The 6,717-nt window shown below is 35.9% G+C and overlaps 1 pseudogene; it reads right to left on the minus strand.

Annotated features, from left to right (window-relative positions):
• Positions 1-6,717, minus strand: part of LOC128778386 (40S ribosomal protein S20-like) — a 50,927-nt pseudogene extending 44,210 nt beyond the window's left edge.

Below are 6,717 nucleotides of genomic sequence, written 5' to 3' on the forward strand. Positions count from 1 at the left end.
CACATATAGCTACACTCAGCAATCTCTTTTTATAAAGCTACCCTATCATATTACATATTGTGAGGAACAAACTGGCAAAGAAAGTTATTGGTTAACAGATGCTTTGGGGTTGGGGGAGGCGGGTTTGTTGTTATTAACAAACGCTTTAAACAGACTGATTGTATTAGTGTAAGTTTGTTTGAATCTATTTTATGTATGTGTATGAATATTCAATGATATATGACTTCCCCTAGGGGTGCTGCTGTGGACGTAGTAAGGTGTAGTTTCACTCAGTATATTGAACAAAATTGATAAAAGTAACTTTCCTTTATTGATAAATAGGTGAAATTATTCTCTACTTTGTATGTTTTCATTTCCTAAAAACATTGTTTGGAATGATTTTTTGTTGTTAGAAAGAAGTATCTGAAGCTACTTGAGTTGTATCAAATATGAAGTGACTAACATTTAACTCATTCAAATAAGATATTAATATGCCTTCATTACAAAAATATTTAATTAATTCATTAATTGAATTTAATCTAAGTCAAAAACTACAAAATCCATACTTTATTATTCATTGCATATGTGTATATATGTGTACATATATAAAATATACATATATGTATATGTAATATATACATTATATATATAGTTTTTTTTTTTTCATTTCAGCTAAGCCATAAGTTACTCTTTAAAAAGTATGCTTAGAGGGGCATCTGGGTGGCTCAGTTGGTAGAGCATATGACTCTTGATTTCAGCTCAGGTCATGATCCCAGGGTCTTGGGATTGAGCCTCATGTCACTCAGTGTGGAGCCTGCTTGAGATTTCTTTCTCTCTCTCTCTTTGTCCCTCTGCCCCCTTCCCTTTTTCACTCTCTCTCTCTCTCTAAAATAAAAAAAACAACAACAACTAAAGTTTAAAAAAAAAGTTTACTTAGAAACCAGATTCAATTCTGTGATTTTTTGATGGGTTCACTTTATAATAGAAATGTGTATTATAAAATTGAGATTTAATTAAATTTGTTCTAATCAATGTTGGTCATAGATTCATTACATGTATCACATATCATGTAATGGATACTCACTAAATAATCATCATAAACATAAATGGTTAGCATATATGTTTTGTTGTAATTTCTTTATATTTCTTTATAAAATTATTAATGCAACTTCTTATATAAACTACTCTAGTTTTTTGCCATAAATTTATTACATTATGAGGTACTATATCATTTACTTAGTCATTATTTTTATTGCTTATTATCCATCCCTTCTCCACTAGAAGGAAATTTCATGAAGGCAGAGATTTTTATGTGCATTGTTCACTGCCATATCCTAAGCATCTAAAACAGAACATAGAATTAATAGATACACAATAAATATTGGTTAAATGAATACTTGAATGAAATAAGATAAGAGCTTTATAGATAAGACACTCCAAGACACTAGGCAAAGCTGAGTACAGAGAAATCAAGAGGAGAAATTCTGTGTACTAACTGGGGAGACTCTAGTACTTACCTCTTAACGCTTGGTTCCTATAAGGATGACAGCAGTCTGACACCCGTCAGAAAGAAATTGGAAAACTTTTTTATGAGTAGATTAAGGATTCAAGAGAAAAAAAAAATTATAGATAATGACAGTTGTGAACCATCCCTTGAAGTGAATGGATCAACCTATGGTTAATACTTACAATTCCCTCAGGAGTTAAAATGTATGAAGCAGGTATACATACTGGTTGGATAAGATGGATACAATTTTATGAGTATTATGCTGAGATAAAATAATATTTCATAAGGATACATATAATTTCTATACATTTTCCTCACATAAAGCGGTAATACATATTTGAAGAGACTATGTATTGTATGATTCTCACTGTATGACATTCTGGAGAAGGCAAGACTATGGAAATAGTATAAAGATTTAGATAACAATGTGCCTATGTAGGCTTATTGATTGTAACCCATGTTCTACTGTGGTGTGGATGTCCACCGCAGAGGAGGTTGTGCATGTGTGGGGAGGAGATATATGGAAACTCTTTGCTTTCTGAACAAGTTTGCTTGGCAACCTAAAATTTATCCCTAAAATAGACTCCTAAAAAACATACCATGTAGGTAATTTTTTGTTATTTCAAAACTTTATTAAAAATATATTGAAAGTTACCTGTGTAATAAAAATAAATCAGTACCCCCAAAGTTATAACTTTACGTCTTCAATTCCTTTGATATTTCCTCCCAAACCCCCAATACCTCAGCCTTCGAACTCATTCCCTCCCTCCCTCCCTCCATCCTTTGCCCTCTTTTTGTTTTTCCTTCTTCCGTTTTAACCTCTCACCTCTTACTTTTCCTGCCTTTAGCTTCTTTGTGTTGTAAATAGAGGCAGATTCAGAATACATGAAGCGCTGAAGGCATATGATATCAATTTCTGGGGGAAATCAGTCAGTAGAGAGCACAGTGTCTCAGCAATCACAAAGCCAAGCTTCAAGCAGGATTGGATTTTAATTTAGGACACAATAAAAAAACAAAGATCTGGCTCTGGTGATCACCAATCTGGTGATTCATGTTCTTTCTTTTTCCAGCCACTCCTATAGCCACTATAGCCTGCTACTTCTCTCCATTTGATTTGTATTTAAACTAGCTGCAGTAGGGGCCCTGGGTGGCTCAGTGGGTTCAGCTCAGGTCATGATCTCACGGCTCTGAGTTCAAGCCCCAAGCCCTGCATTGGGCTCTGTGCTGACAGCTCAGAGCCTGGAGCCTGCTTCAGATTCTCTGTCTCCCTCTCTCTCTGCCCCTCCCCCATTCGCACTTTGTCTCTCTCTCAAAAATATATGAACGTTTAAAAAAAATTTAAACCAGCTGTTAAAGCCCATTTGTATTTATTAATTACTGAAAATAAAGCATACCTTTGGGCAGATTCATCAGTCATGAGTTCTTGTACCAGCGTACTTAATATGTAAAACCTCCACCAAATGGCATGTTTTCTTGGCCTGCTAATTATACAAATACTCTTCCTCTAATAACTCTGATTCTACTTAGATCTAGATTCTATGAAACTCATGTAGACTAGTTTACTTCCCCCTTTCAACTGTCTTCTAAATGACTTTGATCTGTACACCTGAGACATTTTCTAGTTTTAAGCTAGGAGAGGACACTATTTAATACCTGGGGCACTTTGAGAATATGTGGTAATGGTGCGAAAGGGAATATATAGAAAGCGCCATGAAATTATTTAAGTATTCGGAATTCTATCTGAAAAATAGAAATAGAAAAAATTGCTCTGATTTAAAATTGTGAACTGACATATATATTCCCTTTTAAATTGTCCTTATCAAGTAGCTATTAATCATTTTGTATTTGCACATTGGTTTTCAGTCACTTCGTTTACTGACGTGTGTGTGTGTGCAGTGTTTGTATTCGTATACGTGTGTGTATAAAATAACACTGAAGTCTAGGTATTGAACTTGATTACTTTCATTGGAAAACCCTGAAAAGGAGTGATGACTTCTTTGTGTCATGTACCACACACCATAGTGCACACGTAGTACTCACAAATTAAAAAATAATAGTAATAAAAAATTTATGTAATAAAAATGGTCACAGAGGGGAGACTGGGTAGCAGGATAATAGAGCCCAGTAATAATAATTGATGTAATCTAGTCTCTGGATGAACATGTAATTTTCCATCTCTTTTGCCCTCAGGAGCCTCTTAAAGTTATTCAGGTGAAGTGTGACTCACAGAACTCCAAGGATATGTAAATGCAAAGATTTATAGTCTGAGTTTGATGTAAGTAATGGGTCAGTGCACATCTGGGAGAAAAGCATAAACGACATGAGGCTGAGGTGCGTTATTTTTCATTCAATATCATTATTTGCACATTTATTAAATCTGTGTTGGGTGGCTCCATCACACTGAAGAGAAGAGTCTCTAGGGTCTCAGGGAAGCATCTGTCCCAGAGAGGGGACGTCCTGAGGGTCTACTTTGGGGAGAGTGATAAGGAGATGGAAACGTTCAAAAACTGACAAGGTTGTCTAGACCTTGCTCTGTACATTTGCATAACATCCCTGGATGAGAATTCTTCCACTACTCAGTGCTCTTTTCTCCCAAGCTGAGTTTAATTTTAGATATCTACACACACACTATATATGTGCACATATTCAGGATCCCATCTGAATTCAAATCAGGGTGTGCAATGCAAGATAGTTAAATACCAGCCTAAATACTTTTTAGCCAAACTGGGAAAGGAAGGAGGGAAGGAAGGAAGGGAGGGAGACAGGCCATTGTTATAATAGAGATTTAAAAATAGATGTGGATGAAATAACAAGACGGATTTATTTTACTTAAGTTGGTTTGGGAGCTGGTAAGCGAAGCTGAGGAGAATCACAGCTTTCCTGGGTAATTATAAGAATCTAAGAAGCAGAAGAGAGGAAGGGCATACTTAATAGAAGCCTTGAATAAAGACATGTAAGTAAGGATGTGTGCTGTGTAAACTGCAAATGAATCGGGGGATTAGAATACTGGCTATATCTAGAGGAACAATTGCAAACAAATCTGAAAAAATAGTTCCAAGTAAAATTATGAAAAGCCCCAAATGCCAGGCTCGAGTTTATAATGAATGGAATGTCCTTGAGAAAACTTATGTAGAAGATCATTGCAATCATATATGAATTTGAAAATGTATTTCTGACAATATGTAAAAGACAAATGGGAAGCAGAAGAGACAGAGATTAAAGTTGCACAAGCCAACGAGGCCTGAGTATGCTCTGGAAGTGAAGACGGAGGTGAAAGGGTGGAAATGACAGGACTGAACAGGGTTGGGTTGGAAGGGGATGGAGGATAAAGAGCAGAGATGAGTTCCATTTGTTAGCAATGGTGTGTGAGACCACTCACTAAAATGGATAACATAGATTTAGAAGTGGACGGAGGAAAATAAGGAGTTCATTTATTAGACTTTATCAAATTACACCACTGTAGTACTCAGAAGAACTCAGATAATAAGGAATCTTGGAAAAATAAAGAACAGAAGTCATGTCATTGAACCCTTAGAGAAAAGGGGACTGATGATTAGGTCATAAAGAAGATAGATGGCGTACTTGATTCACTACGCTAATGCTCCTTCCTGGTGGTGATTCACCTTATCTGGGTTACTCCTTTCTTTCCTCCTGTGGCTCTTATTTTCATTATATCTTCTTAAATAACATCTGTGCCCATTATACTTTAAGAATAAAGAACAAAGAAAACATAATTTGGAAATGGTGGCAATCAAAGGAGAGTCCAAGTCAAAAGGATTCTGAACAGAAAACATAAGTGTCTGTGTCTCTCCACTCATACTCAGCCTAGGAGACTTAGCTCCTTTGTGTAGAGCAAAGTCAGAACAACTCAAGCTGATGGATATGTATTGACTTATTCATTTAACAAATAAATAAATATAGATCTGCTCTGAAGTTGCTAAAAGAATTGTACCATGTATTGTGTACATTAAAGATGTATAAATGTAGTCCAAGCTTACATCAAGTAAATCTTACATTTCAAATTGTCATACATAGAACAATGGCCCCCAAAGGTGTTTATATCCGAATCCCAGAACCAATGAATATGTCATGTTAGATGACAAGAGGGGATTAAATTTGAAGATGGGATTAAATTTGCTAAACATCAGACCTTGAGATGAGAGGATCATCCTGGGTTATGTGGGTAGGCCTAATAACATCTCAAGGTCCTTATAAGTGAAAGTGGGAGGCAGAAGAGTCAGTGTCCCTTTGACACAGTGTTAGAAAGACTCAACTAGTCATTGTTGGCTTGTAAGATGGTATGGACCCACACAAGTCAAACAATGTAGGCAACTTCTAGAAGCTGATAAGATTCCAGTCTAGTGTCTCCAAAAAGGAATATAGCCTTAAAAATCCCCTGATGTTAGCCCATTTTGAACTCTGGACATCCAGAACTAAGATAATAAATCCATGTTTTTTTAAGCCACTAACTTTGTGGTTATTTGTTAAAGAAGAAATGGGAAACTATTTTGTAAGAAATTGTATTTCATTGGTAGATTTTTGTTTTTGTTTTGTTTAATTATTTGATTGGATAACTGAAAAATAGTAGATTAGCAAAGCTTTTAATCTTTTTGAGGGTATCAAATGTTTAAATAAAATTTCTGCATCACAAATGGTAAGCTGTTTCTGTAAATTAAATTTTTGAGTGGGGAAGCTTTTCACTTTCCCTTCCATCATCTCACATACCCTCAACTTCATGGACATGGAGGAATCATTTAATATCTGAATTCTAGATAGAATTTTAAGGCAGGTACTATGCAACATGGTATCCCCTAGAACTAAAGCAGTTTTCAGTGCTCCAAAAAAAATGGTCAATGGTGTATTAAATATATGTCTACTGTTAGAAGGTTGATGAACAATAAATGATTAACCCTATTAGCATCTAAAATGGCCCCAAATCAGCTTCATCTTCTAGATTTCATAAGCTGGGCAGTCCTCTTCCCTTGTTTGAAAGCTAGACCTAGTAGCTCACTTCTAATGCAAAGAGTATGACAGAAGTGATAGATATCCATTCTCTTGCTATATACCTTTTTAGTCTTATTGGCTGTCCTCTGGAGAGGTTCATGGGGCAAGTGAACCTGTCCAACAGCCAGTGAGAACCTAAGGCCTCGAGTTTGCCTGGAAGTAGATGCTGTCCCAGTCAGCCTTGAGATGACTGCAGTCCCAGCCAGAACCTTGGACTGTAGCCTCAT

The sequence above is a fragment of the Panthera pardus genome, unplaced genomic scaffold (assembly GCF_024362965.1).
Source record: "Panthera pardus isolate Hobbes unplaced genomic scaffold, ASM2436296v1 HiC_scaffold_2, whole genome shotgun sequence".
In the NCBI taxonomy this organism is placed as follows: domain Eukaryota; kingdom Metazoa; phylum Chordata; class Mammalia; order Carnivora; family Felidae; genus Panthera; species Panthera pardus.